Source organism: Astyanax mexicanus, chromosome 5 (genome assembly GCF_023375975.1).
Source record: "Astyanax mexicanus isolate ESR-SI-001 chromosome 5, AstMex3_surface, whole genome shotgun sequence".
Lineage (NCBI taxonomy): Eukaryota > Metazoa > Chordata > Actinopteri > Characiformes > Acestrorhamphidae > Astyanax > Astyanax mexicanus.
Window position 1 is genome coordinate 12768979 of NC_064412.1, and position 11111 is coordinate 12780089.

Sequence of the window (11111 nt, forward strand, 5' to 3'; positions counted from 1 at the left end):
CTTGTTTGTATTTTTTTCACTCGCACTGTAAATAAAAGCTCACCATTTGAACTGCTGGATTCACTGCATTTTTTCCCCCTTGGTCACTACCTACCCGCTGACTTCGTGTCCCTGAGCTCGGGGTTCGGCGAGGCGGCGTCACAATTTTATATTCTGCAAATACAATTTTTATACTACTAAAAAAATATTACCTTGATTTATATCATCTAACTCCTAAAAATAGTTCTTCCATGATGTTTAACAGAAACCTTGTACTTGCATTTTTGTATTTTTACTTTTCATAAATCTATAAATTCTCTTTACAATCTATTCAAATTAAACAAAAAAACAAACAAACAGACCAACACAAAAAAAATCTTATATTTATTCTAATACAACCTAATAATTTAGTTATTTTTTTGCCTTTTCTTTAAAGTTACTATTTTGGAGCTGTGAAGTGTTGTTCTAACAGTGATATAACATTGCTGTCCAATAAAAACACAAGTATATCTGCTTTTTAGTTCACTACACAATTTAAACACACAAAATGTTATTTAATTTCTTAAGGTTTTTTTTTTTCAAACATATGTTGCATACACACAAAGATGTACTACAACAAAGTCAGCAGTAAATAATAAAAATATGTTGACAATAATAACACAGTGAATACATATACAATAAGGTTTTATCTCTCGCATGAAATGTTGCTGTTTGGATATACATTTTTTTATTGGACAGGAAGAGTAAATACTATGTGAACAGAAGCATTAATAAATAATTTTAGGTGTTTTGAGTTTTTAGTCCCATCACCACTGGTGTATAAAATTAAGCACCAAGCAGTGCAGTCTGCCTTTACAAACAGTACTAAAAGAATGGGATGTTCTGAATTTAACATGTCAGCTGATGATAAGTGGTATTAAGCATATATAAGTGAATAAAGCATTTACAAACCACAACAACTCAACTTCGGCTGTAATACAAACTTAAGGAGTTGTGGAGCGCTCAGGTGCAAAGTACATCAAAAAACTGTAGATGTTTCAGTGCTTTTGTCCCTATTGTGCATCTATTCAGCATTGCATTTTCAGATCATTTGATGGTAGAATTTGACTCTCTATTTTTTTTTTATTCCTTTATATTCTTGTATTTTATTTATAGCAATATGGTATACACTGTTTAAAACTAAAGCACAAAACAATTGAAATGATTGAACAAATGATTGAGCAAAATATACAAAATGCATTGAGACTTAAGCTTTATAATAAGACAAGAGCACGCTAGAACAAAGTCGTGTACAAGGCATTAACATATGTTGCAACATCAAATGAACAAACACAGGGAAATTTGTTTAAAGGGTTTTCCATGATAATCCACAGCATAATTAAGGTATTAGACACAATTAGACACAATCCATGGCAAGATACATCGAGACAAAGTTTAAAAAGCTGGAAAATTCCTTCATTCATTATTTACTGTCATTTGTAGGCAATTTACACACTGCTAATGATCCAACAAATCAAAATGACTAAGCAAAGCCTTAAAAAAGTCTGAGCAACAATACGCTTTAGGTACATATGATAGGTAGATAGGTATATTAGAAATGAAAGCTTTCAGTCTCACTTAACTTATTGTTTAGGCTTTGAAAAACGCAATGCGCTGTACTGCACTTCTTCAATCTCCTCCTGAAAACAGATTCAATTAAAATAGTAAAATTTATATCAATATCAAATAGTAAAATTATATCAATAATTCATGTTATACAACTTTGAATAAGTTTTAACAGGACCACATACCGTATTTGCATTGTGATGTGTTCGCTGTCCAGTTTGAGATGTTTCTGTGTTTCTTCTCCCTGTTTATCAAATAGAGTTTTTTTTATATTAAACCCATAATTATAAACTCAAATTGTAAACTGGGTATACTCTAAACCAACCTACTTGTGTTCTGGATTATCAAAAACACCAGTGCAGTTATGAGGATGCTTATGAAGCTCATAATGACCACCAGACTCCAAACCAGTCCACACTTCCCGCTGTCTCCTGATAAACGTACCTGTCCAGCAGTGCTCACAGCGGGTGTGGTAGAGGTACTGCTGTCAGAGACTGTTTCTAATGAAAAGAATAATCCATTAAATTCTCAATTAGTTCTGACTGATATAGAATGAGGAGTAAAAGTATAATTAAGTATAAGTGAACTTCAGATTTACTTGACATGATTAAAAACCTACACCACATATATTTGACTTGTGATCCAATCAGAAACATTTAACACAAGATATCATTTGATATTATGTGAGTTATGCTATTACTTTTGTTGGTTCAATATCAGTTTAACGCACCTTTTGTTTCTTCAAAGCAAAATTATTTAAATTTCACACAAAAACTGTGTATCAGTACATTTTTCAAGATTATATCACAAATATATGAAATGTTAACATTCACTTTAAAGTAATTTATTTATATTTTATACAGTTTTCTGTAATGTGCGGGTGGATTTTTGCCATGTCCGCTATGCCGCCTGGATAAGCTAAATGATTGTTTATGGTGTAAAATAAAAAAAAAAATGTATAAGGATGTTATTGCAGATTAAAAAAAAATTATATATAATGTAGACATCTAAAATTATTTAGCATATATTAAGCTATTTAAACATGTCTGAGATTTTTTTTTGTTCACGCTAATCTTTGTTATCAGTGACATCCCAACCTTCATACTGTGTTATTTTCAAGGGTCTGAAAACACTTACTCAGAAATTAATACTACTTCACTTAATATTTTTCATATTGTCTAATATAGAGGTAAGGCTTAAGCTGTCCATCCTGTTGTGGTAAAATATTCTGGTAAATAAAATAATGTTTGAAAATTAAAATGTATCTTTGGAACAGAAAGTGGTTAAGGTCAAAATAACCATTCAAATGTGTGCAACTCTAGATCAACCCTAGATTTTAATCCAAATGTTTAATAAAAATGTCCACCCTGTCATTGTCTATCCTATTGTGCAGCTTGGTGGACAAATGCAAATGAAAATAGAAAAAAATGTGATAAATATTTGATATAAATATATGATAAATAGTCAAAAGAAGTATTTTTTTATTTTATTTTAAGGGCCAAAAGGTACAGTGTTTTGGTAAATATAACATATCCCCCAGAATAGACGTATGAGAACAAGGAACAGATTTAATCTGTCACATTATGTATGCTTTGTGTAATCACATGTGATTACATGTAAAAATCAATTTCAGCATCATACACCATGAAACTGTACTACAAAAAGTGTGTGATATAAAGAAACATGATGTGAGCAAATTATATATGAAAAATTCAACAGTAAATTCGATGTGAAAAGTCCAAATCTCACATTAATGCACACTCATGCAATTTTGTGTGATGATAAATATAATACGTCATGATTCTAATTATTAAACAGATGTGTTTACCTTCCAGTATGAGAATATGACCTGTTCCAGTAGTAGTAAAGATTCCTTCTCCAACTGTACAGAAGTAGAATCCCTCATCAGACTCACTGATGTTTCTGATGATCAGAGTGCTGGAGTTGTTTCTTGGATTCCATGTGAGGTTGAATCTTGAGTTGTAGCCCCAGTAGAACTTAACAGATGGATGTTCCCTGCGTTCTGAATTCATCTCATCTGAAATGATGATAAACGGTGATCTGTTGGTTTTCTGTCCGAACCAGATTGTTTTATACCTGTGATTTTTATCACAGCTCAGGTCAACTGTATGTCCAATTCTGATATAGTGGACGACTGGAGTTTTAATCCAGTATGTTCCTGTTGTTTCATTTATAGGAGTAACAGGAGTAACGTTGAAACTGCACGACACTGAAAAAAGCATAGTACAGAATACAAAATAGTTACAGTATTATCATCTAACCAATCATATAATTATTTGATTGTCAATCAATTATATTTGAAAGTTTACTTACAGTGAAAAATGAGTGCAGTCACAACAAAGACCTCCATTTCGTCTGCAATTGTCTGTGAGAATGAAACAGTTTTATATGAGTGTCCTGTACCAGGTTGCCATAAATGGTCAGATGGAAACCTATTGGTTGATGTTGAAGTGTTGACCCCTTTGAAGAACACAACTGGGGTGTTGACAGTTCTGAGCAACATTGCATAAATGTATTGAAGATACATAAATGGATATGAATTGTATTTTTATGATTTGGCTGTTTTTGGAACATATCAGGAAAATATTTAATGTCAAGTTTATAGCTAAGCCATGTGAAGACATTTATTATTATTGTTGTTTATATGCTTTACAGTACCAGTCAGAATTTTAGGTGTGAGGCACAAGTAACATTAGAAATAACTAGTAGAAAATGCTATGCTGTACCTTTTGTATCTTTGGACAGAGATGTAAAGACCTTGTGGGTTGTGCTGTTTTGCACTGCTAGCTTCTGGTATTACAATAGCCTATCCTACAGAGAAATCCATAGTTCATTCTCTGGTTACTTTACCCACAGGCAGAGCTGAAGCCATGCAGTCAGGCACTAACAGGACGCACTACCGACAGGAGCTAACAGCGATAGGAACTACATGGCAGTTCGTTCTTGTGTTATTTGTGCAAATAGCACATTAGTGTTATATGCTTTGTCCAGTAATTCAGAGCTATAGAACAAATGATTAGAATTTGTCAGTGGAACACCACCATATCTTTACTTACTCAACCCTTTTAATCAAACCTCTTTTAAAAGACGGGATAAACTATCTGGACTTTGTAAAGTTACCTCACATAAATACACTTTTGTATTTACATCAGCTTTTTATTAAGGGTATGTCAAAACGTTAATTTTGACAAATTTATCTATGAGATTGACTTTTAAATGTCTTACATGCGCCCCAGCATATACTGTAACAGTCACTCCTTTGCAGTATTCTTTTCAGTCAACTACATGAAGTCGACCTCTGACAGCTAGAACTTTTTCTGTGTTACCTTTGGCCTGCCTGACATTTTTCAGTCTGCCAGTTTCATCAAATTGTTGGTTTTGGTCACAACAGCTACAGACACAAAGCAACATTTCTGTGGTTTGCCATGACTGACTTTCATTTTTAAAAGTAACTGTTTTGTTAGCAGTGAACATATGCTGTGTATGTAGAGTGGCATAACTGTCTAACTGCCTAACATTACATTCACCTATGATTTAAATGGAATTCAGTCTGACTAAGCACCATTTAAATGCAATAAATGTGTGGTAATGTCACACTTCTGATTTTTCCTTCTGATTTTGCTGAATTCTCAAACTACACTTCCCATAATCCACCTGCTCATGATTTACAGCTTTTTGGGCATTCTCTAGTTTTACCCCTGGCTAGTTTATTGGTTCACATACAGCAATATCTACTTACTCAGCCCTTTTAATTAAACCTCCTTTTATGTTCTACATCTGGTTCACTTTTTAAAAGTCAGGATAAACAATCTAGAGTTTGTAAAGTTACCTATCACAATTATACTTTTTATTTTTTTTTTGACAAAAGGTCAAAATGCAAATTTGTACCCCAGCATATACTGTAACAGTCACAGTAGAGAAGGACAAATGTAAGGGAAAAAAAAGTTTATTGTTCTGTTGCTTTATTGTGAGGCTTTTTTAAGTTAACACATTTGTTTTACAATTACGGGTTTCTTGTGTTTTTCTTTAATTTGCGGTTGGATAAAATAAAAAGAACACAGCTACATTCCTAGATCATCGGCACTGATCAGCAATAACATTAAAAACCACCCACCTAATACTGTGTATTAACATGTTGCTGTCTAGCACTGACATGTAGAAACAGAATTTAAAAATCCTGAATGTTTTGAAATGATGCCTCTATAAATTCCATCATTGGGTCTGTTGTTGGCTCACTGTTTTTTATTATCATCTTTATTCTGTATTTCATTTTACACAAGGTTTGTTTGGCTGCATGTGTGTGTGTGTCTTGATATAATGTTTTTACACATTGATTTAATCCACATCCATAAAAGGATCTATCACATATATATTTTATTATTATTCAATGAAAATGTTGAAAATTGTATGCTTTATTGAAAAAAAGTAAAGCACATTACAGAAAAAAAAGCTTATGCAATTTTACAATTACAATGCCACGAAATAATACAGAGCTTCAATTCACCTCCGATGTGAAGTAGACTGTTGTGTAAGAAGTATCTTTTTGTCCTGAAAATAAAGAAACACAAGATGAAAAGTAGACCCAGACTCTGAACCTTGTAAAATTTGTTTGTAATTTTCGATTCTCACAAACCCACTTACTTCTCTTGCAGCACATCCAGAAGACACAGTATGCCATCACAGAATAGATGAGCAAAGCTGAACACAAAAGGGCCACAAGGACAGACTTGAAGTCTTGATAGGGACTGGCTGTAGTTACAGCGGATGTAAAACTGGAAGCTGAAGATGTTTCTAGAAACCCACCTGTGACAATCAAGTAAAAAAAGGGAAATTTCATAATTATTTTCAAGGGACTGTAGACACTTGCTCGGCAATTCTGTTGCGGTAAAATAATTTGGTAAATAAAATAATGTTGGAAAATTAAAATGTATCTTTGAAACAGAACATGGCTCAAGGTCAAAATGAATCATTCAAATGTGTGCAATTCTAGATCAACCCCTGTTGTTAATCCAAATGTTTACTAAAATTGTCCACCCTGTCATTGTCCATCCTATCGTGCAGCTTGGTGAACAAAATGTATGCAAATGAAAATATATAAATATCTAAACTGTTTAAGATGAGAAGTATGATTTTTGTGCAGTCTGAAATTTGTTTTATTAATATGATCAATAGTAAAAATAAATCTCTATTTTATTTTAAGGGCCAAAAATTACAGTGTTTTGGTAAATATAACATATCCCCCAGAATGGACGTATGAGAACAAGGAACAGATTTAATCTGTCACATTATGTATGCTTTGTGTAATCACATGTGATAACATGTAAAAATCCATTTCAGCATCATACACCATGAAACTGTACTACAAAAAGTGTATGATATAAAGAAACAAATTGCATATGAAAAATTCAACAGTAAATTCTAAAGTCCAAATCTCAAATTAATGCACGCTTTCGCAATTTTGTGTAATGATAAATATAATATGTCATAATTCTTATGATTAAACAGATGTATTTACCTTCCAGTATGAGAATATGACCTGTTCCAGGAGTAGTAAAGATTCCTTCTCCAACTGTACAGAAGTAGAATCCCTCATCAGACTCACTGATGTTTCTGATGATCAGAGTGCTGGAGTTGTTTCTTGGATTCCATGTGAGGGTGAATCTTGAGTTGTAGCTCCAGTAGAACTTAACAGACGGACGTTCCCTGCGTTCTGAATTCATCTCAGCTGAAAGGATGATAAACGGGCATCTGTTGGTTTTTTGTCCAAACCACATCGTTTTGTCCCTGTGATTTCTATCACAGCTCAGGTCAACTGTGTCCCCAGTGCTGATATAGTGGACGACTGGAGTTTTGATCCAGTATGTTCCTGTTGTCTCTTTTATAGGAGTAACAGGAGTAACGTTGAAACTGCACGACACTGAAAAAAGCATAAATAAATAGTTACAGTATTACCATCTAACCAATCATGTACTTAATTGACTGTCATGTAATTGTATTTGAAAGTTTACTTACAATGAAAAATGAGTACAGTCACAAGAATCACCTCCATTTCATCTCTATTTGTCTGCGAGAGCGAACAGGTTTTATACTACCGTTCTGAACCAGGCTACCATAAATGGTCAGATGAAAATCTATTGGTTGTTAGTAATCGGTGTGCAGTTGACTTATTACCTCTTTAGTCTATAGCGTTTGGTAGGTCTTTGGTTCTGTCTTTTTCACTCTTTTGTATTAGCTTTACAGAATATTCGAAAGGTAACCCTTTGAGGTCAGTGACCATTTACAGTGGTTTCTATAAGAAAACGCCTAGTTTTTTATTTCTCACTTCGCAATTATGTTTAAAGTGCAAATCTTTACACCTGCTTACTTCATCTCTGAGGGCTTTTCCTACTACAAACACATTCTCTTTATAAGACTACCTCAGACATTACATTTAACTGAAAAATACTAACTTTTTGATAGTAGGTACCACATGCAGAACCTGTTGCAGTGATATTTAATTTCAGACAGCTTTAAACAATCATCCTCTGACAGCTAGAATGAACTTTACTTTACCTGTTTTAGCCTGCCAGTTTCATCATTGGTCTTGGTCACAGAAGCTACAGACACAAAGTTTTTGTGGTTTGCCATGACTGAGAGTAACATAACCATCTAACGGCAGTTTAAATAAACTGATAATCCAAGAACAGTATAGAGGTTGACAGTGAGAAAAACGTTCACTTTATTGCCAAAAGTATTTGCTCATCCATCCAAAATATTAAACTCAGGTTCCAATCACTTCTATGGTCATGGGTATATAAAACTAAGTATCTAGTAATTCTACAAACATTAGTAAAAAAAATAATTCACTCTCAGGAGTTTAGTGAATTCCAGTGTGGTACCATCATAGGATGCAGTACTTTTTCAACAAGTCCAGTAGTGAAATTTCTTTACCAATAGATATTCCACAGTCAACTCTCAGTGCTGTTATAACAAAGCGGAAGTAACTGGAAAAAACACAGTAAAAAATCTGATGCCTGACAATTTAATACCTATGTTTAACTGACACTAACCTATATACACTAACACTTTGATAACTCTCTAGGCACTAACAATCCTTTTTTAATGCAATGTATAAACTAATATTAATATGAATAGTTTTGATTACAATTAGTGTTTCAAACGGTGTGGAATTTATAGAAAGCCAGTAACAGCATTTTACTGCTACATCCTGTCATCACCCCCTGCATCTCTCTATACTTGACACTGATTACTTTGAAGAATGTTGGGAGATTCTACAAAGTAATCTTAAATAATTACCTTTTAAGTATATTTTTAGATTACGTTTAGATGTCTTTTATTTCTGTTTATAAACAATGTTATGTTAATCTACAGTTATGGTAGATACAGCAGTTGTGAGTTCACACTTTTGCACTGAATAACAGTTTAACTGCCTCTGTTTCCATTTGCTATTCTCTAAAAGCTTGAGGTCAAATTTTACCAGTAGCTCGTTTGGCCAGTTTCAGTTTGATGCTTTGTATCGGCAGTGGTTGGAACATTTTCACACCAGCATCAGCCTGCCTGAGGTTAAACCCTGCCACTGCTGCCTCAACCACACGGCCTGTCTTGGACACATGAAAGTGCAGATGCACACGGTTTCCACTCCTGCGCTGCACACAGCATCAATATTGTTTACCTTATTCTATTTATACTATCAGGATGTTTAACAGTGTTGTGCTGTAGAGTACTAAGCAACCAGTAGGGGGAGTTCTGCTGCTGTACTGGGGTGTAGTTGTTCAATAAAGGGGAGTCTTGAGTTGCCCCTCACCTTGGCTGGTCGTGCCTGTTTTGCTGTGGACTTTATAACACAACATGGTGTCAGAAAATGAGTAATTTACGTCTCCAAGAACCCATAAAATGTTGGAAAGCGTAGAAGAAGCCCTCTACAAGCTGTGAGTTGGCTGAAAGAAGTTTCAAGCAGCATTCTGCTACACAGTTGAGTGTTAGCATATTACTCAAGCTAATTGAAGGCAGCTCACACGGAGATGGAACGGTTTCAAGTTCCCCCACCAGAAAAATTCAACTTCAGCAGACCAGAGGAATGGCCAAGATGGGTCAAAAGGTTTGAAAGATTTCGTGTCGCCTCAGGACTGGAACTACAGCCAGAGGAAAACCAAATTAACACGCTGATCTACACCATGGGAGAAGAGGCTGAAGATGTATTGACTTCACTGCGACTAACAGCAGAACAAGCAAGTGAGTACAGCGAAGTGAAGGCTAGGTTGGATTCCCACTTTGTAGTGAGGAGAAATGTAATCTTCGAACGGGCTAAATTTAACCAAAGGCAGCAAGCAGTAGGAGAGACAGCTGATAGCTTTATCACAGCACTGTATTGTCTTGCTGAACACTGTGGATATGGAGAACTTTATAGTGAAATGATCCGTGATGGACTGGTAGTGGGGCTTCGAGATAAAAAGTTATCCGAGCAGCTACAGATGGACCCAGAGTTAACTTTGGAGAAAGCGGTCACAAGAGATCGTCAGAGTGAACTTGTAAAGAAACAGCAAGACATGCTCAGAAATAATTTCAAGGGAGAAAGTGCATGCTCAGAAGTAGACAATGTGCATGTGCGACGCAAAAACTTTGGAAAATTCAAACAACAAAGTGAAAAGTCACCAAGTCATAAAATGCACCAGACTACAAAGGATGTGCAGACACAGTGCAAACGATGTGGACGAGAGGCTCACAGTTTCTCACAGTGCCCTGCTCGTGAAGCAGTCTGCAACTTCTGCAAGAAAAAAGGCAATTATGCGAAAGTTTGCAGACGTAAGACAGTAGGAGAAATAAAGTCTGCAGGTGAGACTCATCAGGACACTGCATTTCTTGGTTTAGTGAGTACTGATGAATTTGAAGCTCCATGGCTAGTAAAATTTAAACTAGACAATGTTGAAACTGAATTCAAAATTGATACTGGGGCTGATGTGACCGTAGTTCCTGCAGACATGTACAGCTCAGAGAGATTTCACAAGCTGCAAAAGTCAAGCAAAATTCTCATTGGACCAGGGCAGACAAAGTTGCATGTGCGGGGGAAAATCACAGCCACTCTTAGTAAGAATGGCAAGAGCACTACTCAGGATTTGTATGTAGTGGCAGGTCTTAAAACTCCATTGCTTGGACGCCCTGCAATAAAAGCACTGGGACTAGTAGCTAGAGTGGACACAGTGATCTTAAATTACAAAGAGTCCGTAAAGCAAGAGTTCCCCAAGCTTTTCGATGGTCTAGGAAAAATAGAGGGAGAATATGAGATCATCTTGGAGCCCAGGACACCGGCGGCACCTCGCGCTCCGCGGTGTTAGTTGTAAGCGCTCGCGCTAGCCGCAAAATACGACAGAAAACACTGAGGGAGCTGCAGAATTATGTATGGGACTAGAATATGAGCACGAGGAGATCAAAGAGAACCTTTACCTGTGAGTAGCTCACATCAGAACACGCAAATCTCTCTCTCTCTCACTCTCGCTCTCTCACTCTTT

General features: G+C 35.4%; 1 long non-coding RNA gene across 1 annotated transcript; it reads right to left on the reverse strand.

Moving 5' to 3' along the window:
* Positions 1–772: 772 nt before the first annotated feature.
* Positions 773–2071, reverse strand: LOC111193693 (uncharacterized). The gene is made up of 3 exons (XR_002650630.2): positions 1914–2071; positions 1770–1828; positions 773–1658 (listed from the first exon to the last, which is right to left on the reverse strand). It is a non-coding gene; the product is annotated as an uncharacterized LOC111193693 (long non-coding RNA).
* Between the last annotated feature and the right edge of the window lie 9040 nt (positions 2072–11111).